At 37.9% G+C, this 25,423-nt stretch overlaps 1 protein-coding gene across 3 annotated transcripts in view; it reads right to left on the bottom strand.

The window, feature by feature from the left end:
* mid2 (midline 2) overlaps window positions 1-25,423 on the bottom strand; it is a 157,264-nt gene that overhangs the window by 118,455 nt on the left and 13,386 nt on the right. Inside the window, exon 2 of one of the 3 annotated variants that reach the window (XM_008420369.3) lies at window positions 2,886-3,097. The exons of 1 other annotated variant lie outside the window; for it this stretch is intronic. The gene's annotated coding sequence lies outside the window, so the exon portion shown is untranslated. The remainder of the gene's footprint in view (window positions 1-2,885; window positions 3,098-25,423) is intronic. One more of the 3 variants, XM_008420372.3, reaches the window with a different exon arrangement.

Here is a 25,423-nt window from a genome sequence, read left to right as displayed (position 1 = left end):
CCTCTCTGCACTGTGACAAAGTATAGGACCTCATTATAGCAATTTCTGTTCATTCAGAATCTTGATTTTGTTTTTTAAACCCCGATATTACATTTGTTATCTCAGCATGGCAGCGGTTGACCTCTTACATCTGCTGCAGATTAAAGCTTTTGTGAAGGGTAAAATATTAGAGGTGAAGGAGTCTATTAAAGTGACTCGAGTCGTGCGTAATAGACAATAAGACAGGCATTGTGAGTATGCATTTGGGAATTCAAGGCTTTTAAAATTTCTCCGCCACCCCTTTTAAAAAAAAAATTGACACGTTTTCTCTCGTAAAGAACATAATAACTCAAAAGTACCCCATTGACAGCTGCTGTCTATAGCCGTGAAGGACTGTTAGCTTGATAAATGGATTGTCCCAGAGCTGTCTACCTGGTCCTGCACGGGGCATTCAGGCAGCAACGCTGCCAGGCAGATCTGTCCTTAGCCCTAAATGCCACGTCTGGGAACTCAGACGAGGATTATTACGGAGTCAGACCGTTTAAAGCTGACAAAATGCTGTTTACTTTAGGCACAGCTCGCATTTTCCACTGTCTACATCAAATGGGAGAAAATGGGAACTTGTCTGTGCAGCGAGCGGGTTTTCCAACTGAAACGTTTTCTACAGAAGCCATCTGTAGAAAATGAGTGCTCAGAGATGAGCACTGATTACTAAATGCCGAGTCTGGGATCAGCTGATTCCAACTAGAGCTATTTTATGAAAAAAATAACAATAATCATGATAACGGGGGTTAATATTAAAAGCACAATTAACCATTGAACTTGGAAACAGGCACTTAAATAACAGATTTTTACATTTCAGTGTATTCCATTCATGTTTTGCATTTGTAGAAATTATGTCCACTTAAAGGATCATTTGTATGACAAAATATGTGTCTTTGATATCATGATGTACATATGATATAGATTTATTTTTACCACTCAAAGCTGCATAACATTTATTTGACTAATTTTAAAAAAAAGTTATTTGAAAACACATCAGCAGACTTCTGTATTTCTAAAACATTTCCATTTTCTTCTAAAATTTTTGTCTAAAAGTTTTCTAAAATCTACCAGTTAGTCATTTAAAGATGATTAAATGAGATTTAATCTAATTTGTTTAACTGTTCCAGTAATTATCTTGCCAGTACATCTAAAAAAATAAGAATATTGTAAAAAAATATATATGTTATTTTTTTGTCATTTATTTCAGAAAGTTAAATACAGATTCCTTATTCACAGAGAATATTTATCATAATTTAGATGATTATACTGTCATGTCCTAATCAGCTAATTAACTCAAAATATTTGCAGAAGTTTCATGAGCTAAATGTCCTTTCATGTTGGGAGAGTAAACTAGTTTTCTGCTCAGTTGACAGACACCTATAAGATGGTCACAAGGAGGGTAAACCACAAAAGGACGACCCAAAGGAAACTGGTTGATTATTTGGTTATCAAAGCACATTCAGAAATAAGACAGCAAAACTCTTGTTGGAAAGTCTTGCTATCTACCGACAATTTAGTGCTTTTTCCAACAATTTCATTGGAAAACCTACTCTGAGATGTCAACATGCTTTCCTCCCACGAACAATACAAATCAGAGATTATAGCAAACATCCAGCTGTGAAGGTTTTATGGCGCTACGATTCCCCATGAGATTATGCACTGAGATGGCAAATGATCGCAAGGCTGAGGAAGGAAGCTGACAAAGACCTGGACTTCAGCCACACAGACCAACAAGTGCATTATGTTTCAACTCTGCAGGGGGACGGGGGGCTTCACATGGCTGCCAGGCTACAAGACACGGTGGCAGCCTTACAAGGCAAACCATTTAAGACATGAATGAACAAATCCCCTGAAGACACACTGTCAGATGTAATCAGGGGTTTAAGTCGACGTGGCTTTAAACAGGTTTTTGTGGTGTTTGTCCAGATACTGTCAGGGGTTTGATTCCTGATTGCAGCACTGATATATTCTTCTCCCTCACTGTCACACTCTTTTACCTTGACTCAACACAATACAAGAGAAGCACCAAACGGTTGACTGTGAACTGGAATCAAATGATGATTATTATTTTTTTTTAGGTTCTGGCTTTGTCAGCTGTCAGAAACTCAAAGGTGGGATCTTTTTTCAATCAGTAAACACACCATGGTGAAACATTACCAGGTCTCTTTAACAGCCACAACCTTTGGTGAGGAAAATGTTACAATTGGGAGAAGATTAACAGCTAGACTAACAGAGGAAGGACAAAAACGAGATGCTACTGAAAAGGAAACTATCTTTACAGAAGCACTGGCTGTCTGTTGCTGGTCATTTTGATACTTTGCCATCTCATACATTTGTAGTTTTGATCACTTCACACCTGACTTTTTGATGTATATTCATAAATATCTGCCACAGGACATCAGTTCATATCTGGCATGGGAGCATCTCCAGCGAAAAACAAATTGACTCGGATCAGGTCAGAGATTTCCCAAGAATGGGTAATCCTCAAACTTATTTCAAACATTTCATTAATAATAAGGAAAAAGAGGAAGCTGTCATACACTGAAGATCGTACCGAGATTTTTTATGAAGAAATGTAAGCTGCAAATGCTTGCTTTCAGTAGGTCAAAGTGAAATTCAGGCATCATTTTTCTGACAACAAAGGAATAAAAAAATGAATGTGTATAAATTACTAAACAGGTGTTGGCCTACACTCTTCAGATAGCTGGCTGGAGTGATACTAAGGCTGGCGACAGATGAGGGTTCGGGTTGGAGATTGAAAATCAAGGGGAAAGATCTTTGAGAGTGGAGTTAAAAATAGAGCAAGATGTGGAGGATGGGTTGAGGAGGAGAGGGAAGAGGAGGAGGAGGAGGAGGTGTACCTGTGGTCTTGGATGCAGCCTAGTTAGCACTGAGCAGGACCACCGTGGGCACTGATGGCCTGCAAAGGGAGACAGAGTGAAAAAATGCAAAAGACCAAGATATGTCAACAGAGATGAGGGAGGAATAGTGACAAATGAGAGAGAAAAAAGGAATAAAGCATCAGGCGAGGAAAATATCAGATGAAAGACTGAATGAGCAGGAAGAGGAGGAGCTGGGGGAGGCAGTGAAAAAAAGAAACAAGTCAGATTAGCATGAAAGCCCATGTTTGAGTCCAAAACAAATGGTAATTTCACAGTAGGCTGTGGATGGGAGCAGTAACTACCAACAGAGTGTGACAGATACACATGCCGAATGGGCACACACACTCTCTCTCAAACACGCGTACACACATTCACACTGAGACACATATGGTTGCTCGGTGTGACAAGTTTGTAGAGGTTGGGTCAATAAATATTATTTGTAATGGCTATGTTTATATAGAAAAAGCTGCTCAGTGCAATACATTATAGTACTGCATGTTGCAATCTTTACAGCCTCTATAGTTTTGACAGATATTTCAGTTCGGTTCAATTTAAGTCACAGATTAACATAATTATTGCACAATATACTTTTCCCATTTAGTAGTTATTTACAACTGAACTTACCTACAAAATCATGCTTAACTTATTGGAAGAAATCTAGAATAAATGCTAAATGAATATAGTATTAAGCAAATTTGGGTGAGAAGACAGGTCATGGAATGAGATCTTGTTCTGTTCATACAGCAATATGTTCCATTCAAGTCAAGTCTGTACCTTGAAGCACCTTTTAGTCTAACATTCCCCTGAGCAGCAGTGATGACTTACAGTGTTCTTGCCACTGAGCCCATGTGGTTGTACAAATTACTGTAACATGGCAGGTTCAGTACAAGTACATATCTGCTAACTTCTGGACTTTCTTACTGACTCTCTGACTCCACTGTTCACAATATTTTACATTCATTTTCCAGGGAAAATCTTCAAATTGATCTAGGTTTCTCTGGTAGAGTTTGGCATATTTGGTGATAGACAATCTGTTGTTGCCTATAAAAGAGAGAAACGATTCCTCTTCACACCAAATATAGTTTTTTTTTTTTCACAACTGCAAATTAACTTGATAAAGCAAAAGTACAGCATGTCATTAACATTTTCCTACCGATGCAAATTTATGCTGGCTTCCTGAAACATTTCATTATCTCATTGTGGTACTTACATAAAGAGAATTAGCTAAAATTATTGGAAGAACAAAGTGACCACGTTTACGTTCACTTATTCTCCATTAGGTTTCTTTTCTGCAGACTGAATAATGAATTGTCTGCATTGAACAGTCTGGAAAGAATTCATTAATTTTCAATACAGCTCATTATTTAGCAGAACAATTTAACAAGAGGTGCACTTAATGAAGTCTGGTGACTTACTGACAAAATGGCTGCTTGCTACAAGTCTTTTCTCAGTTTTGTTGTCTATCACTTTCCTCTCAAATGTAATTATTCTGCAGCTTATCTTGCGTTTTTATCTTGTGACGAAATAACAGGCAATGCTACGGGTTGGGTTCAAAACGATGAAATGCTTGATTAGTGCTTTTTTTTTTCTGGATATCAAGAGCTCAAATATAGCTTCAAACGTTTTTATTGATCGACTTACAATATATTTAATGAATCTGTTTTGTAAACCTCATGTAGCCCATGACAGATTGTCAAAATGAACTAAAACTGTAAGGGATTTGTTTGTGTGTGCTATTCCTGTGATTTCTGATGTGACATTTTCTCCACTCTCTAATATATTCAGCAAAAGAAATATGATTAGACCTCTCAACATATCCACCCACCCAACACTGATGAAGGTGCTCTGTTCTCAGTCTCAGTGTAGAAACAGATTTAAAGTGATGTATAAAAAAAAAAAAGAAAACAGATGTAATTAGGTTGACAAGGAGTTGGCCATTTAAAAAAAAAAGTACATCCTTTGTCCATTAGGCTCGTCACACAAACCTCAAAACCGCAATAAATAGATGTAAAAAGGAATTATAAAATAAGGAAAGACTCTCTTGCACAACCAATATGATATTTTTTTTAACTAGGAGCTAACCCATGGGGTGCATTGCAGATTGATGCCATCCATACATTTCCATTTGCCCAGTTGGCAGCTGATTAACACAGCTGTTCCTTTTCCCTCAATGTTTCTCATCATATCAAAGCGGAATTTTGAAGCACATAAGTTATTCACTTTTTCAGTGTGCTTGGCCTCTATTCCTGACCTACAAGGACCTTCAAGACTATAAAAACATATATATTCATTGTCCAATAAAAGGTTAGGTGAATCATCATAATGTGTTTTTACTGAAGTATAGTTAGGTGCTTCTCACAAGAGAAACAGGTGCGGCTAGAAAAACAAGGCTTTATGAAAGAAGTTCTTCCCATGTAAAGGGAAAATTTGTACTTGGAAACAGGTCTGTCATCAACATGAGAACAGCATAACAGCATGACTTCCTCTCTCGCCAGCCTCCACATTTTTCCATCGCGTTCCTCTTTCGCCTAAATGTTCAAAAGCTGCTGAGAAACGTGGTGGTATTGGCCCGCCAGAGACTTCCTGTGGGAGTCAGAGAGGAAGCTAATCAAGAGGACACCCACAGAATAAAAAGAAAAAAAAATAACTCAGGTATTATGTCTCTTAATGGTCATTTACAGGTTCATCTAAAAAGAGAAAGAATCCATTTTTGTGTAAAAGTGCATTATTTCCTACCAATCTTCCCTGAAAATGAAGCTATCAGTTTTTAGAGATTATAAATTATTGCACATAAAGTAAAACATTTTCAGTTTTATTAATTATGGCGTACAGGTCAAGAAAACCCCAAATTTAGTGTATCGGAAAATTAGAATATCACATTAGATCAAAAAGAAAAATAATGCTTTATGCACTGATCTCGTGCTGTTGGAAAGTGTGTACATTAGCACTCAGCACTTGGTTGGGTCCCGTCTTGCATGAATTACTGCATCAATGCTCTGTGGCAAAGAGGTGACCAGCCTGTGGCAGTTCAGATTACGTTGATCGCTGCCTTCAGGTCATCTGCCTTGTTGGGTCTTTTGTGTTTCATCTTCCTTTTGTCAGCAGTCTGTAGATTTTGTACATCTATGGACAGAATCAATGTTTCTGATAGCAGCTCAAAATAAAGTCAACATGTAACTTGACCATTTTGTTTCGCTGCATTTTTCATATGGCCGAACACACACACACACACACACACACGCACGCACGCACGCACGCACGCACGCACGCACGCACACACACACACACACACACACACACACACACACACACACGAGTTTTGCATAAATGTCAATTATCAGCATTAAACAAATCTCTCTTTGGACTTTATATCTACAAAAAATTCACACATCTTCCTGTAATGTTTCCAAGAATGACCTAATTCACAACAGGATGCAGTCTCCACACATCCATCAACCATCAGCACTTTTTCCCCAGCATGAGGTCAGTAGTAAGAAGTCTTCCTGTTAAAAAGCCTCCACAAGCTATGAAGTATTTTTGATTGTAGCATTTAACCCCTTAAGTGTCATGAGGACATTGTTGTCCTCATAGACCTTCTGGACGACATGTAAGTATTTTCAGGGAGACAGTTAAGGTTAAAGCCACCAAATATCTTCTAATACTTTTTGCTTCTTTAATATTTTGCTCCTATTCAAAATTTTTACATTCGAACTTTTTATTTTTTTTGTAAGGAAAGTGATCCTTTATGGTCACAAGAACAGGGAAGCATGCTCTGTGGTTTTTCAAATTGCTCTACAATATATAGGCTGATTAGGTTTCATTTTTTATATATATATTCCAGATTTTTTGAGGGGGTTGGGTATAAAACATTACGATATTTGCCTTTTAAAAGGACCAAGACAATATATTGAGTAAATCCACTTTTGTAGGACAACGCAGAGTGACATAAAAACTAAGATACAGGACACAGACTTATACGGTTAGACACTGAAATGTGGTTTGAAAAATGACAGCCAGTCATTAACAGCAACTTGGACGCTGTAACAAGTCTAACTAAACAACACAGCTCGTGTTAAAGCAGTAGCAACATTTTATTTCTAATCTGTCAACTACTTAACTGGAGGACTTGCACATTTAACAAGGATGAGGGAGCAGGATTTACGAACAACATTCTTGGTTTCCTACTTGTACTGACCTATATTTATAAAGGTCTTCTGGATTTAATGAAATGACACTTCACTTCTGGCTTACAGTATAACCAACTTTTTCTATGATTTAGAGCCTTTTATGGCTGGCCCCATCTGTACAGTACCCTGAGTAGTTGTGCCTCTGGTCTTCATGACTGTTTTTTCCCTCTTGCACTTACATTTAACGCCACCATGTCTCTCCATTATAGCTGCACTCTGAAGATATTTCTTGCCTTTTAACTAAGGAACTCCAAAATTACAAAGTTCGCTAAAAGTCTTAAACTGAAAAAACTTTTTAATTGCTGAATTTATCTACACAGCAGCAGAGACTACAGTAACTTTTTCATAGCAGTCTCCCTTTTGACAAATGGCCAAAAATATTTCAGAGCTGAAAGTCATTGTAGGGGCCGAAGAGAGCCCTGAAAGACTTATCGTAACTATTACATATGTTTTATGACGTCTACTGACAGCTTTGGTGTATTTGTAAAGAACCATTCCCAGTTTAGCTTTCAGTATCCACATTTTTTATTGCTAATGAGAAAATCCTCTATAGTAGTTTGACCTTGAACAGTCGATTGGGGGGGAAAAAAAAGTGTTAATGTAAACTTGGCTGTGAAAACCATGCATCAGCTCCGTACAGATTGCAAATGTACAGATGGAGAGCCTGCAGGAATTCTACAAGTTGCTGCATCGGCACGCGCAGCATCATCTATTTGAAAAGCTCCTTCCTTCAGCAAACAGATAATATATGCAACATATCAGCAGCTGTCTGGTCCTCGGAATAAACAGAAGGATAATCAGGATCCACAAACATAGCCTGGTGTTTACCTCACTGCAGAAGGTGCATATTTTGCCTGGTTTAATGACTCACACAACCTGACAGTAACAATAGCTGCTTCCCAAGCCACTGCTCCGTGCTAAAACTCTCAGTGGGGCAACACGACTGTGGAGCATGTTTGTATTCATCACCTCCTGAATAAAGCATTAGTGTATGGAAGTGTTAGGCAGGTACACTTAAATGAAACATATTAGAACAAGAAAAAAAAAAGGAGGCTTAATACTTGATTCTTTTTTTTTTTTTTGCATTTTTGATTAACTGTTTAGGAAAGGATACTCTTTTAAACTTAAATAATATAAATTAAGATAAACTACTACAAAAATATTAGAACATTATCAAAATGTGTTTTTAATAATACAATTCAAAACTAGAAAAATAAAATTTTTGGTTAAGAGAATTAGTTTATTTTTTATTTTATTTTATTTTTTTACAAATAAACTGGTGTTATAGATTCAGAAAATTAAAATGTGATTACCTGTAAGCCACAAATCATTTGAAATGCATCAACATTCTAATAAATCTGTAGATGAGTTTAGCTTTTTGATTACAACTTCTAAAAGAAACATATTTTTTGATAACATTTGAATGCAGCATTTTAAGCCTGACTTGGTTCTGCTATATTACTGATACAGTTCTAATTTGTCAAGGCCATATGAGCTTAATTTATTTTAATAAACCAGATGTTTTGCAACAAATAATTAACTAGCTCTTCATCATCTAAAAATCTTCATTATGATGAAAGAGTTTGATAAAAATAGCCAAGGAGCCGGGAAGGAGGGAAGAATTAAACATTTTGATCAACAAGCCTTTACTGAAGAAGACGCTTGTGTGGCGAATACTAAAGGAGAGAAATATGCAAAAATTCAACAGCGGAAATATGGATACTGTTTGAGTGAGCGGTTCATTCACATCACAAAGAGAAGCAGAGGAGTGGGAGTTATGTTTCCTTTCCCTCTGTGTTCTTCCTGCAGCCTCCATCTTTTGTTCTGATCTGGGTCTCCCACTGTTTTCCTCCACGTTGTCTAAATACTTAATATCTTGCCTGGCGTTGTTTAAGGCTTGTGACCTAGACTTTGATCAAACATATTGTCATTGATTTGCTGCTCCAGCAGAGCGCCCCATTGACTGTTTCATCACAGAGGAAGGAGCAATGAAGACAGGCTCACTGAAAGAAGACAAACTGTTAAATAATGCACCATCAGCTCTTGTTCAGCAGTCATATTGTTATTAAAGACCCTACAATGAGAGGTTTCATCATTATGTGCTGGTCCATGAAGCTATGCATTTATGAATCCATGCTAGAATGAAATCATACATTGTTTGTTTCTGTGTCTGTACAGCAAACTATTGAATTTGTTGTAAGTTACTCAATAAAACCCAGTGACTTTGATGTTGAAGCCATGCCCCCCCACCCACAACTAGGACTATAAGTTTTCTATAAATTGGCCTAAAAATGGAGTCAGAGTAAATGCTGCTGCTGCCATAATCCTTTGGGTAATCATTTACATTTGATCACTACACATGAATATGAATGCTGCTTTGCGTCCTTGAAAACTCCCCTAACTTAGAGCAAGTTTGCAGGGGTAGAGGGACTGCTGCGAATATCGCCTCCACTACCTCTTCAGTGTCACAGCTATTCAAACATCTTATTTAAACCTCCAGAAAAATGACTAAATGTCACTTGGAGTCATGAGGGACGTGTTTGTTGTGTATTACTCAGAGTAAAAATGACACAAGTGAGGCGGAAGGAGGAGAAATGAAGGAGAAAGGGAATCACACCACAACACAATGCAAAGAGGGGGTTTCCAGATGGCTAGTCTTGTGCCGGGGAATGAGTATGTGCACTCGTCCTGTGAAGGGTTAGAGTGAAGCATCGAGCTGCTGGAAGATGGACTTGGCAGAGAAAATGTGCTTCTGCACATGGCTAATCCCATGAAAGGCTAGCAATGTTTAGTGAAGCATACATGCATTCTGTGAACATCAATTTTCAAATCTTGCTCCTGATTCTCCACTACATTGAGGTCTGGACACTGACTGAGCCATTAAAACATATTGATCCGCTTTGATTGAAACCGTTTCCTTTCAGCTCTGGGTGTATGTTCTGGTGAGCGAAAGGTGAGCTTTCGCCTAAATCCAAGGATGTTTTTTTTTTTTTTTCTGGATTGACTTGTTTTAAGCTCTCTCCATTTTTTAATCCGCTATGTCCACCTTCCCAGTCCCTGTTGAAGAAAGCTTCCCCACAGCATTATTGCATGACTTCATATATCATCTACTGTCGTGTACTCCTTGTCATTTCTAGTATATAGGTAGGTCTTATTTTTATCTGATCAAAGCACTTTCTTCTACTTGTTTACAGTGTCTCAAGGCCATCGCAAATAGCAAATGGGAATTTTTGTTACTTTTCCCCCTCAGATTCTTCCACCTAACTTGGGGATCTCTGCAATTCCTCCAGAGTTTATCCAGAGGCATCTTGGGTGCTTTTGTGATTAAAGCTTTAAAAATCATACAGAGCTTGAATATGTCAGCTTGAGTTCGATCTCAAACAATTTTACAAGTAAGCCATGTCTAACTGTGCAGTGGAAGATGCTTTACTGCATAAGTTGTCCTAGCAAAATCACCTCAGACAGATCAAGATATCAGTCCAACAATAAATGGACAGAAGGCTATGGGTATTAATGTGATACTTAGTGAAATCAGATTCAATAGCAGAGGAGGAGGAAAAAGAGAAAGCAGCATTAACACTCACCATTGGGCAAATGAGGACAAAAATCTTACAGCCACTGGAGTTGCAATAATTGCACACTATTTTCAAGAAAATATCTGAAACTGTTTGATATTTATTACAGGATATCTTTGGTCACACACAGTACCTAAAATTTAAGTTACTGACCAAAGACTTTCTCACGACAAAATATTTTGGCTTAGGCTCCCTTTAATCACACGATGTGAACCCGACCCTTTCCTCTCCTTTTTAGGCCTGTCACTTTATTTTGGACGGCCATGGTTTGCATTTCTGTATAAACTACAAGAAAAAAGGATGTCAAAAACAAATTTAAAATTCCGTTTGTGTTAAGTATAATGACAGAAATCCAGTTAAAACCGACCCATGTGGAGTTCAGATCCCAGCAGGATATTGAGGGAAGTTAGAAGGAATTTTGAAGATCAAGTAAAAGTGTGAAATATAGCTAATCTCTTTGCTGAAAATCTGAAATGCAAAGACAAGTCTCTAAAGGGACGACATGCAGCATTTAAGCTAGAAAATCACATCTTGCTGTTTCTTGTAACAACATACAAAGATAAACTGCAGCTTGAATGAGTGAGAAAACAAATTAGAATGCTGCAAATGCAAAAGCAGCCTTCAGAGATAACTGGGTCTTTTTCAGGAAGCAAGGCAGAGCAACCACAAAGCACTACACAACCAATCAGAGATCTTGCAATACATATGTGAAGGAAACCACCTTTCCTTCACATAACCATTAGTAACTAAATTAACACAACAATGCAAACAGTTAGTATAAATGCTCTTTTCTAAAGTAGTGCAGTTTCATTCTATTTCAAACAGTATGCATAGTCTTACTTTTGAATTGGTTCATAAAAGACCAGCTTGAACCCCTTGTCTTGCGCTATTTGCTTTGTACAGAGCGTCTGGGCTTTCGGCTATTAAAAAGCAATTGGTTCCTAGAAGCCTGGACTGTTTTGAGGTTTTAAGTTTTACATACTTGCTAATGTTTGCCTGTAATGCACCAGATTGATACTGTGAAGTTTCCTGAAAATTGCCTGTGCCATAAACAACCATCCTCCACTGCGTAGAGAGAAGTGCCAGGATGAACAAGGCGGCTGTTAATGTTAATTCAGTATTTTTGAAGCGTGGCCAACACCGACGGAATGGCTTTGTTCACTTCCACTGCTACCACTGCTAAAACTACAGACAGGTCATCGTTCAGATAGAAAATCCACCAGAGGCAATACAAGTGAAGAGGAGAAAGCCCAGATTGTGCTGTAAGCCAGATTTTATTTGAGCAGAATTGCACAGGCTAGTGAAAAGGTAACCTTGAGTAAAACTGAAGAGCTTCTTGAAAAAGACTCACAAACCAAAATAAAAACTCCTGCAATGTGTTGAGTCAATAATGCAGTGTTGCTTTGTCCTCCCACAGATCCAATAAAAAGAAAGTTTTTAATTCCATCAATCTGTGTTTTTTTTTTTCTTCAAATACAGGACCTTCCACATCTGAGTGGAGTCTCTCAGTCCAGGAAAATCTCTATTAGAAGCTGCAAAAGGCTTGATAGTGGGGAAGAAGTTCACCGTCCAGCAGGACAACAACACTAAACAGACAGTGTAATATTATGATGGTTTAAACCAAACCATATTTGCATGTTAGAATGACCTAGTCAAAGCCCAGACCTAAATCTAATCATGACAGTGTGGCAAGACACCTCAGGTTGCTGGACAGAAAACTTAGTCATCATGTTCTGTACAGTGGGTATGAAAAGTTTACACAGCGCTTTTCTTATTCCACCTTTGGATATATTCTAGCTCACTCCAAATTATTAAATTAATGACAATTTGAGAAAAATAAAAAACAAAATACAAGAAATCATGGTTACATGAGTATTTGCAGCTTTTGCCATGAAGCTGGAAATTGAGCTACTTCCACTGATTATCCTTGGGATGTTTCTATAGCTTAAATTAAGCTCAACTGTGGTAAATTCAATTGATTGGACTGTATTTAGAAAGCCACAGACCAGTCTACATAAGGTCTCACAGTTGACAGTTCATGTAGAGGGCAAACACCAAGCATGAGATGAAATGAATTGCCTGTTGACCTCTGAGATAGGATTGTCTTGAGGCACAAATCAGGGGAAAGATGCAGAAAACTTTCTGCTGTTTTGAAGATCCCAAGGATCTTGCCTCCATCACTCATAAATAGAAGAAGTTGGAACCACCAAGACTCTTCTTAGAGGTGGCGGGCTGTCTAAGCTGAGGTATTGGGAGTAGGGGGTGATGGTAGGGGTGTTGGAGGTGGGGATTTAGCCACGGAGCAGTGATGTGCAGTCAGATAAGGGAGGTGAGGCACAAATTAAAGTGAAAAGTTGCAAACAATGGTAAGAGCATATCCATTTGACTTTTCTATAAATGTGTCTTTTTTATTGGGTTAACATTTTTCAATTTCAAGTCAATATTTGCTAAACTGCATCAAGGTTTCTGTGCAGTGGTATCAGTACAACCAAAGAAGTTATAAACCGAGTATCTGCCCACAGGGAAGAAAGTGGCCACAGTTTCAGGTGAAGCGTCAGGACTTTGCTACAAAGCAAATCTTCTCTTTGGGTCATAACTCAGTTAAATCTAAGACCAAACCTGCAAGAACGCCACATCCATGCTGTCTGCTCATAATGTAGGAAATAATACTACGATATGACTGAAACCAGAAACATGAGACTCTCGAGTCACGGCACTACCTAGTTCCCATGAGTCAAACCAAGGACAAAGAGCCCCCAGCGGATTGATCACAATGCACACCTCTACTCGCTCAGTCACATTTTTGATGTATAAGCTTCTAAAGAGCTGAGCGTGGAATGGGCCCTTTGTGCGGAACAAAGTTTTACAAAGAACACTGTCGAATAATATCTGCTGGGTATTCCCCTGGAGTCGGGGGTGGGTGGGGGGGTGTCACACACGACAGACATTCACACACGCATACCAAAATGGACAAAGACAAGGGCTTTTCAACTAGAATCGTGTGCAAATATTCTCTACACTTGGAATTTAATGTACCCTCCCTCACCCACTTCCTTTCTCCCATCCACTCTCTTGTGACAGAATATGCCCTTTGTTCCATGTTCTAAGAGAGAGGGTTGAGGCGCTGGGCTGCTGGGGCTCTGGGAACCGACATGAATAAATGGACTGTCCTTCATTGAAGCCTGAGGAGAGCAGCCAAACACCCCAAGCAGGAGATCTTACATCAGTTATCAAACAACATTTTTTTTGGGGGGGGGAGTAAATGAAATTTCTACCATTGCAGTTTGTTTACAGGAGCTTGAAGCTCCACATGCATTTGCATGAGCTTGTTGTGAACACCATCTGGTAAACCTGAGAATCCCAATGTCTGGACTCCAACTGACAGCAATTTAGTCTGGACCCCGTCCACACCTTATTTTTAGGACATTATTTTCATGTGTTGAATTGCAAAATTGGCCCAAACAAACAAAAGAAGACATGGAATATCACAGAATTCGGTGATAGGTGGATTTGATCAAAAATAATGTTAGTGATCTTTGCAGTAAAGTCATGACAGATGAAAATCTTATTTCTACTGTATCTGTTCTGTGTGATGTGATGTTTTCAGCCAAGGCTAAACCGACAGCCAAGACGAAGAGACCAGACCTAAAAACAACATGGTGCAGGAACACTAGTCAATGGAACCACAAAGACATGCAAAAAATGATCAACAAATCATATCAGAAAATACAGAAAATGTTGTTTGTAGAACATTATAGGTTTAAAAAAAAAAAAAGCAAACCCAATGTTGGAATAAATATGACTGTCCAGAAGGTTTCTAGGGCAAAAAAATCGGCCACTAAAATTACAAGGAAAATACCAAACATCCCAATTTGTTTTATTATTTTTTTGTTTGTTTTTTGATAAGAGCAATCCAAAATGTTTCTCCACCAGCACCATCAAGACTCCCCTTTGTTTTTTCTTTTTTTTTTTTTTTTAAATCAGTATAGGTTATTTAATTTTAAGTAAGACCATCACACGCTTGTGGTAAAATTGAAACAAAGACTGTATACAAGGAACAGAATTGCACTGAAAGTGTCTCAATCAATCCATAATACACCTAAAGAAGTAGATGATAAAATGGACAAAGGGCATGAGCAGTTATTAAAAAGCAGTCTGTCAGAACAGAAAGTAAACATTTCATTTAACAAAGTTACAACAAGCTGCTTCTGCTTTAGCATAGAGTACATTACTAGAACAATCCCCCCTTTGGGTTCAGTACCTAAAAATAGAAAACTAAATTGCATATAGGCTTTAAAACATTAAGAAAAAAAAAGCAACATATTCCCGTTTATTCCCCCAGAAGGCCTGTATTCAACAGCTTTGGTTCCAGAGTGTGGAATTAGTCTTACAGTGTTAATGCACTGCCACAGTATGAAATGTCGAAACATTTATTCCCCAGTAAAACCAATGTGACTCTGCTTCACGAGTCACTTTCTTCATACTGAATGAAACAATAAAAAGCTCTTTTGGCTTTCTTAAATGTTTTACAATAAAGAAATGAATTAGGTGAAATGGTACTAAATACGTAAATTCATATAAAGGTACTCTCCAATTTAGAATTATGTATCTAAGGAAGACAACAACAATAACAAAAAAGTAAATGAATAATACTTGGATTGGTATGCAGCAAGAAAGTGGCTGAGAGTTTTTTTTCTAATAAAGAAACATTTTTAAAAAAGGGGTTCCAATAAATATTACAAAACACATTTTTTGTTGTTTTGTTTTTGAGTGCAAATAAATTTTTAAAGGACAATATTTTGATGTTTTGTAGCAACAAATAAATTGATTTTTGAGGTGTTTCATTCTAAAAACCACAACATTCAGCCTGAATTTGAAAATTGAATATCAATTTGAGATTTTTTTGATCCACATTTTCAATGTTCCTTGGTGAATGTGTAGATGATGGAGACGATTCGTCCAAGAAGACGACTGCAAATTCCACGATTAATTATGATTTATGAGAAGATTAATTGTTAATGTGAGAAACCTCTTATGTCTCAGCTAAATTTGACAATTGCAGAAAAGCTGCCATGCTATTTGACCATATATTTTCTTACACTCTTCGTGCAATAAAGTTGTGTGAAGCAAGCAGCTCACACTCTGGTGAGCCATCTGATGTTTTAATGTCATTAAGTTTTTAAAGGTAACATCAGTGAGCTCTGTGAAGTCTCACAGTTTGGAGGTTTGTGACTCAAATAACTACAATAAACGTAACTCAGAATAATCTGGACAGTTTTTTCCTCAAAACAGGAATATCCATGAACATCCTATGTATGCTTATCGAAGGGTGAATAACCTTTGTCTAAATTTAACTCAACAAATTCAACAATATTGTAATATTTTTATCTAATGATCCCATCCAAATTTAGAGTAAACAAAGTCTTTGAAAGTTAGGCTAGGTGGTTAGACTGTTTGATTAATCCTGACAACCTTTCAAAACATATTTAGAAATCGGGAGGTATCTTAATGTTAATGTATGACAGTGAGAGAGGTTTTTGACGATTTCCAATGTGTTTAAGATGAGTTAAAATAGATCTGTTTGCTTTATCAAAAAGCATCCAGAGATCACCTTTGCAGTAAGTTTGCTGTATTAACAGTGTTTAATTAAACCTGCTTCAGTTTTAATCTTTGAATCAGTTTGCAACTAATATTTTATTTTTTTTAAATAACAAAAGTACACAATGAGCATATAAAAAGGAACAACAGTGCAAGATGCATTTTACATACTTCTATGCCTTGTTGAGCAAGTTCATCCAAACAAACTGCTCAAACACAGTAGAGGGCGCTGTGTGCAATACTCTTTAAATCCCTTATTGAATGAGCACATCTTTTACTACATGGTTACAATTTACTGAATAAAATAGAGCTCTTTACGTAGAGAGTGATTAAGGGGCCTTTGTGTTTTTCTTTTTTTCTAAGTCTAGTGGTCCACTGTAGTGGTCGTGCTCTATCAGTACGCTCACATGCAGACACGGATATACACACACTGCCAGGCAACTCTCTTGACAATGAAGTGTTCTAATTAGTGTGAATAAACAGTGGACTTGAACAAAGAGCTTGTTTAAAGCTAATACGGCTTCTGCCATGATTGATCTGTTAGTTCTGGTTTGAGAAAAGGTCACGAAGAGGTAAACATCAACAACTCTAGAGAATCCTGTCTAGAAAAAAAAAAATCAACAGAAAAGCTACAGAATCAGATGAGTGTTTGAAAAAGTGCTCTAGCATTAAAATTGATGGATTGATTTACAAATTGAAATATGCAATGAAATACAACATTCATATCTGATTGATGCTGAGAACAGTTTATATGATTTATTCAGTTCCAATGCTGTAGCAGTACAGGAGTGCATTTTACTAATAGTTCAAGATATAAATATAATATATGTTGAGATACAGGTCAGACAGCTGGTGCCAAGTTTTCAGGTAAAAAATATAAAAAAGTTTGATCATAAATAACTAATTTGGCATTCCTCTCACTCCTTCAGTGGTTTCAAGAATTTCTGTTGCCTAAATGAAAAAAAGTCAAAATTTTTCCATGCATTGGTTTCTCTCAGAGTAGAGCACAACATTACTTCAAGCATCACGTTAAATGTTTTATTTTGGGGTTTATAGGTTTAGAAAAATACCACCCTGCAGCTGATTTAAAGTTGGCAGCCAGTCAACATTTTTCCTTCTCTGGTGCACAAGCACATGGGATTAGAATATTACCACACAGCAGTTTATATGTGCTGTTCTAATCTCCTCCATAAAAAAAGACACATATTACAACATATTAATAGCTTTACATAAACAGTGATTTTTAAAAACCTTGAAACTATTTATAATATAATATTTTAAGTATGGGTTAGTTTTTTGTTTTTTTTAATTCTTATGGTTTTATTTTTAGAGCTACGGGAGTCACAACAAACTGTGTAAGCAGGTTCAATTGATAACTTATGTTCTTAATGACATATGTAGCTATTTAACAGCTATATGGAGATATATCAATGGGCCAGAAAGTGGATTTATACTTTTGTCCCCCCCTGACTGCCTCTGATTGGTAAAATCAGTTCAAATGCAGAAAAAAACAGATTTTTTTTTCCAGATTTAATAACTGCATCAAAATGAACCTAAACTATAAATTTATCATACTTCTAGGACCTTTTTTGAGATTAGCAAAAACAAGGACTAGATACTAGATTGGGTACATATGATGCATAAATCAGAATAATCTTGATATCTTTTATCTTCTATGAAATTTCAAATACCTAATTCTATAAAGGAACCTGCAGCAAATGTTCAATCTTTTATGTGTTACTGAAGAAAGTGGTATGTTTCAGCATGTGACAGTGATAATGATGCAGCAAAGAATTGAAGGGAGTTTCATTAAATCAGAACAGTAAGGTCATGTGGATAGATCACAGGACATATGCATTATTAGTAAACATGTGTCATTAGGAATAACAGCTGTATGAATATCAGCCTAAATCTTTATAACAGTCCTAAATATAAAATTCGTTTTAGTGACAATCTTGTTAAATACACACATTTCTCATGATGGTGGAACTAGTAGTGAGTTACATTGGATGAAACACTTTGATCTTAAATCCCTGAGCAAACTACAAAGCCAGTTCCTTCAGCAGAATTATTTCAAATGTTCATAGGTAAGAGTGAATGTAGGTCTTTCAGTAATAACACTCCCAGTTCCTCAGGCAGAACTACAACAAGCAGAACAAATGAATGCCAGTGCATTTCTAAAAAAAAATAAATTAAAAAAAATAACAGGAACATTGATGGAAAAAGTAGTGAACATACAAAATGTAGAACTTTCAGGTGTAAACTCAAAATAGTAGCAAACATCTGGATGAACTGCATGCAAGACTATTGAAAGCTGAAGATTTTTTTGTGTGAATTTTTAAACACCCTCAGAAGCCTTTTTGAAAATAATGGGTCAATAAACAAAACAGAAAAATATTCTAATGAATTACATAAACTCAAATGTTTATGGTCCAGGATTTGTATGCCTGTGCCTTTTGGCAAAAAAACCAACAAAAAATAAAGAAACAAAAAAAAAAAACTTTCTCAGGTACCAATGCTGAGGAATATATGAAAAGCTGTGAGGCTTGCAAAACTGCATTGATTATAAATGTGGGGAAGTGATATAGGGAAGTGGAAACGGAGATGTGGGGGTTATGGAATAGATGAGACAGTGACTGAGAGGAACACCGGAAATAAACATGACATATGAATATTAAGAAGCAGGGGGAAATAGGATGCAAGGAGGGGAAATAGACGGTAAAGGAAGGAGAGATTATCTTCTCTGTGTGGATGGGAAGGCTAATCCTTAACATGGAACAGATTAAGTGCATGACACAAAATGCACATTTATGAGGCAGAGCCGTCAGCTAAGGAACACTGCTTAAAAGGATTGCACACAAAAACACATCCTGCAGAGCGTATGATAGTACTTCTTATTAAAAACTCACACAACCTTCTTTTTTTAATACTATGGCAAATGAAAACAGGATTAAACGTGGGTTTGCAAAATGTAGGCATCTAATATTAGCACATGTAAAGGTAGCCCTGGCGTTCTCTAAATATACAGTTGCCTGGTCATATTTACAAAAACAAGTAGGCATTAATCTGGTGCAATAAAAAATTCTGTGCTTCTGACATAACTAAAACTCTGGAAGCTTGATGCAATAAAAAAAACATAAAAAAAACACGAGACAACAAACAAAAACATGGTTAAAGAATCCAGCTTCCCTTTATAGCACAAATAAATATGCTCCCTAATTATCTCATGTTCAAAATAACAATATCTTGTTTGTATTTTCTGTTTAGTCCATGGAAATTAGGGCGAGAAGCAACAGGATTTCTGGGGAATTATATACACCCATAGTGCCATCTAGTGTCTCCTGAAAACACATGAACACAGACCCAGATCCCAGCCAGATTAGGTCAGGTGCAACGAAGTCAGCCTAATGTTAGTGCAACCTCTGCACCGCTCAAGTATGATTAATGCTGGCACAAATCTTGTATGATAAAAGGACACGGAAGAACAAAAATTCAAAGGAGTTTCACATCAGAGGAAAGTGAGGAAAGAGCTGCCGTAACTGAAGAGGAAAAGCCATCAGCTGTCCTCACAGCGACTGACATATGAGGATAAATAATTAACAACATATAACTAAAATGATTTAATATGTGTTACATTATGAATCAAATCATGAACTCATTAAGTCTGATTATGACTTTTTATTTGATCAGCGAGTCAAAACGATAATCGCACAGATAATTTATTCTAATTTAAATATTTTAAAGCTCTCTGCTTGAGATGAAATCCTAGATGGAGATTTAAAAAAGGAGATGGCTCAACAGGAGCGGAAAATGTAAATCAATTAATTTAGCTCCTGTGAGTTTCAAGATATTAATCGAAGTGAAGACGCGTCGCTTGACAAACCACGACTGTATGACTGACACGCAGCCATGAACAAAGTGTACTGATGATAATGTGAATATACAGTATTTTCATCAAACAGTGCAAATCAGCTGAAAAATCTAACAAAGTGAAGGACTATCACTGCATCTGCATAATGTAAAAACAAGCAGCCATGAAATAAATCTATGCCACAGCAAGATTATAATCAGAAACCACACATAGATAAAATGCACTAAGCAAAAGTGTGACATGTATATATAATAAGGAGCGGGGAAAAAATACAGTTCTGTCAGAGAAATCAGTAAATTCCACATCTTTCCTCATTTCTACTGCAGTATTGGATAGCAGTGCAATATATCCGCTGTTGCTGATGAAATTCAATATACAGCAGATGAAGGGAGCCACGTCCTGTAAAATCTATTACCAAGCACAGCAGAAAGACTGCAGCTTTGCGTGTCGATTTGAGTGAATACTCCATAACAGCGTACACCCTGAATGAAACAAACTGTCCCTTTCTCCCCACATCATCAAGAGTCCCTTCTGGACTTCTGAGCTTGTTTCTCCATCTGCTTCACTTCTCCTCTCTCCTTCAGGCTGCATCCATCTCCAGTGTGTGCTCCCCTCTCCTTCATCAGCTCTAAACAAGATTACAGTTGCCACTTTTTAGCTAAATATATTCTAGCTAAGAGTGACATCTCATCATACAAGACTTAATAAAATAGTTATTATCACTATTTAGCTATCTGCAGTCAAACAGTTTGTCTGATCACTTCGCTACAAATCGATGTGCTGCTAATAGATACATTTTTTTATAGAGCTTTCATCGAAATCTTTGATTTTGTCATATTCTAACTTTAAACGTACAATATGACAATCTTTTTTTTCTCTAACACATTAGGTTGCTATATTTAAATGGACAGTAGAATTGAGTGCTCAGATTGTGAGTTTGGACTGATGACCTGTCCAGTACGTAACCTGACGTTTGCCCAGTAACAGCTGGGAAAGGCTTCAGCACATCTGCAGGACTCAACAAGACAAAGTGACTGTGAAAAACGAACCAGTGACTTCTTCTAGCGTTATATATTTTCTAAGCCAACTCTCCAAGGAGATTATTTCACTTTTTTTTTTATTTTTATTCAAAACTCTTACCAGATCTAAACAGGCTTCAATTGAAACTGGGTCAAAATATTATTTGCAGACAGAGTGAGAAAAAAACAACAACACATTTTAATTCTTTGTAGAAAAAAATGCTCTGATTTGATGACAGATTTTTTTTTTGTTTGTTATAGAGAATAGTCCAAGCCATTTCAGGCTCCGTTTTTCATCCCTGTTCAGTCTCTTGAGAGGGGCTTGGAAGAGATTTCCGAACTGTCATTAATTATTTGCACCTCCACTGTCAGCTAAATTCAGAGCGAGAGATGGAGGATAGGTTTCCATTTCTGTCAAAGTAACCCAATTTGAGAATAAAAGTAACTCAGCACACCCGGGGAAAACATTATCTGAATATTGCATCAAAATTGTATATTCTGAGGGAGGCTGTGAATAACTTTAAGTGATTACAGGAGAAGCCCAAACTGTGAGAGAAATGTGTCAAAATCTACCCAGGGGGCTAAACACTGAGAATGCAGATTTTGTTTTGCAAAGTTCTTTTTTTATTATTATTATTTGTTATCACTTTTATCCCAAAACACACAAAAGCAATTTTAAAGTCAAAATATAAATATACATGCATACACAATTGGGGAAAGCTACTTTTTTAAAAAGCTTTGACTTTTACCCTAATATTTGCTTAGTTGCTAACCCTAAAAACACACAGACTTGGGAAATATATACACAATAAATGAAGAAAAACAATAACATGTTTAGAACACATTCAGAACGTATGCATATCACAAATCTTCTCGTATGATTGGATTACGTCGTCTTTTTCATGTGTTGTGAGTTGGTGCAAAATAAATAAACTGAACACAACTGCTTTTTATCCAACTTGCACTAAATCTTAGCAACAATCATCATAAATTTGTGAAAATGCCCAATGGCTACAAATTATCAGTAAGGTCACAAAGACGTAGCATTTTTTATAAGGATTGATATTTGAGGTTTCTGTGTTACGTCCTGTTTGATTTGCATCTGCAAATCTGCTTTTGCATGCCTCTGGTCTGTGCTCTCCAAGCAAACAAAAAAACAAAAAAAAAAAACACACAAAAACAACTGAAGGTCTAATTACAAGACATAAGAGGTCCAGATTACCCCCAGCTCCACTTTATATCCTTTGGGAAAGATAAGAAAAATCCAGCTCCACTTTTCTGTCCACTTCCCTTTAAAGCAGTGTCAGTCAGTGAAGATTTCCTGCCCACATTAGCCGACATCTTGGCATAGTTTTAGTTGAATTACTGCAAGGCTTGCTGATGCTGCTTTGTTAAAAAAATACTGTATTCTTTGTTGTTTTCTGGATGTGAAGGTGAAGGAAGGAAGAATCAATTTCGATAGATTCTTTGTGATTTCATAATTATGTTTTAGCTACAGTAGGAATACTTTTATGGAAACTGTGTTTTTTTTTTACATATTTGATAAAACTCTCACTATGTCATGGCAGTATACTATGAGTCAGTTTATCTGTGAACAAAGAGCTCCTATGCCTCCCAACCAGAAGCAACCAACCAGGAGCCAGTTCTAAGCTTCGTCAATGACCCTTGTGTACGGGCTGCTCACACGCTCACTGATCGTCGCTGTGCTGCAGCTCCTTCCCCTCAGTGGAGCCTGCTGTGAATACTCACATTTCATGCTTCTGGTGCACAGTAGCACTGTGGTTATGCTTCCAGCATTGGCTATAAATAAAACAAATTTATTTGGAATTGGGGCGTTTCTCACAGCACCTTCCTCAAATTTGCATAGTAAACTGCAGAAACTTCATGCTTCGTGTGTTTCTCAGTCCCGATCTGGCACAAAATACACACATGCAAAGGAGTCCAGGAAAATATTACATTCTCACTTAGAGCACATCACTCCCAGTTCTGATGTCCTTACAATGGCCAAACATAGAGAAGCAGAATCCAGTTATTAACAATAATCTCTTAACAAACATCCAGAAAACTGCAGAAACACACACCTCCATTATATCAAGACTAAAAACCCATTTGTTTAGGGTTGCCTTTGATGAATAAGAACTGAAATAGTAATTTTATTTTGTATCCCAACTTTTCTTTGCTTCCCTTTATTTTGTCATTGCAATGTATTGCATCTAGCTTGCTGTTTTATGTTTCATCATGTAAAGCACTTTGAATTGTCCTGTTGTTGAAATGCGCAACACAAATAACCTTGCCTTTGTCTTTATTCCTCCAACAATCTCACTGTGACATGACATTTTTCTAAAAGAGATAAGGAAACAATAAACGTTAAAACTGTCACAGAGCCTCAATTCAAACAATCCAAATCAACCTCTGAATCAGCCGAATAAGCGAACCTGTCATAAGTTGTTTGACGTGTTTTGACACCAGGAATTATAAACTTCTACATGATTCCAATATTTGATCTAAAACAGCAACGTCTAGGTTTGGACCATCCCCAGATACAAAATATGCAGTGCTTGGTTCAAGGTGGACCTTCTAAACAACAGGTAAGGAACGTCTTCATCTTCCTTCGCTGTTAAACTGGATTGAGTCATTGAATTGTTGGTAGCTTGCTCAGTACAAGTGTCGTCCACTAAAATGTAAAATATGTGGCTTTGAAGCCCAGTTGCACTGTGTCAACAACAAAAACACACAAAAAAGCATTCCAGAGTTAAAATAAGCGAGCTATTTGTTATATTGTATATAATCACAGTCACACTGAATCTTTCTCACAAGCAATTTTTCTTTCACTCTCAATATAAAGTTGATGTTAATGTTTGCAGTTTCAATTATGTTTTGCAATGCCAATACCTTTTTCGTTTTTATTTTAAGCTGTCATTGCTTTAGCCCCATAATACCATAGCAACAAAGCAAGTAAAATGAAATGTTTTTCTCTTCAAGACAAAAAGAAAAGGGTCTTAAATCATGTGTGAAAAAAGCTGTTCAGCCTCAGCGAAAGACCTTTTTCATCATTCCGCCTGCAGGACATGAAATGAACAAGAATGTATTAAATCTCTTGGGAAAAGTAGAAAAAAAAATCTAAGAAAAACAACCTACAGAAACCCACTTGTGCAACTCAATTCAAAAGTGAATTTGTATAGAGTGAGATTATGTGGATACTCAGAACAGCAGCGCTGTGATAACATTTTCACATAAAGTCCTGATGTAATTATCCGGACTCATTCAAACACAGTCAGGGTCGTCATAGTTTCTGTCAGGAGGGGTGGTAGGTTGCGGTGAGGAGATGACGCTGAGACCCAGGTTATGATGAAAAACGATGAATTTAATGACAATGAACTACAACAAGGAACAGCGGGGAAACAGCACGAGGAAAACTGGCAGCACGGAGACAGGTGACATCAATTGACATTCAATTGACAGTCAGTAGACAAACAATAGACAAGGACCCGACCAAGAACACAGACAACAGGGGAGACTAAATACACACGGGGCAATCACGGGAACGAGACACACCTGGGAGACAATCAACGGGGAAAGACGCAGCGACAGGACTAACAGGGAACAGGATCACACAGAAACTAGAAAATAAACACATAGAAACACGGATCCTGACAGTACCCCCTCCTCAAGGGGCGACTACCAGGCGCCCAACAGAAAAAGTCCAACGAAAAAAAACAAAAAACAACCCAACAGGGTGGGCGGAGGGGCGACGGCAGGAGGGCCAGAGTCCAGAAAACAAAACCAGATCCCAACAGGGTGGGCGGAGGGGCGACGGTAGGAGGGCCAGAGTCCAGAAAACAAAACCCAGGTCCAAACAGGAATCCAAACACAAAAAACCCTTCCGGGGGCCGTCCACGGCACAGGAGGTAGACCTCTCGTGGGAGGTCCGGCGGGCGGCGACGCAGGAGGCGGAGCTTGAGCCGCGGTGGGCGGCGACGCTGGAGGCGGAGCTTGAGCCGCGGTGGGCGGCGACGCTGGAGGCGGAGCTTGAGCCGCGGTGGGCGGCGACGCTGGAGGCGGAGCTTGAGCCGCGGTGGGCGGCGACGCTGGAGGCGGAGCTTGAGCCGCGGTGGGCGGCGACGCTGGAGGCGGAGCTTGAGCCGCGGTGGGCGGCGACGCTGGAGGCGGAGCTTGAGCCGCGGTGGGCGGCGACGCTGGAGGCGGAGCTTGAGCCGAGGTGGGCGGCGACGCTGGAGGCGGAGCTTGAGCCGCGGTGGGCGGCGAC

This window comes from Poecilia reticulata, chromosome 10 (genome assembly GCF_904066995.2).
Source record: "Poecilia reticulata chromosome 10, P_reticulata-male-v2, whole genome shotgun sequence".
Lineage (NCBI taxonomy): Eukaryota > Metazoa > Chordata > Actinopteri > Cyprinodontiformes > Poeciliidae > Poecilia > Poecilia reticulata.
This window is presented reverse-complemented; position numbering and strand designations above follow the sequence as displayed.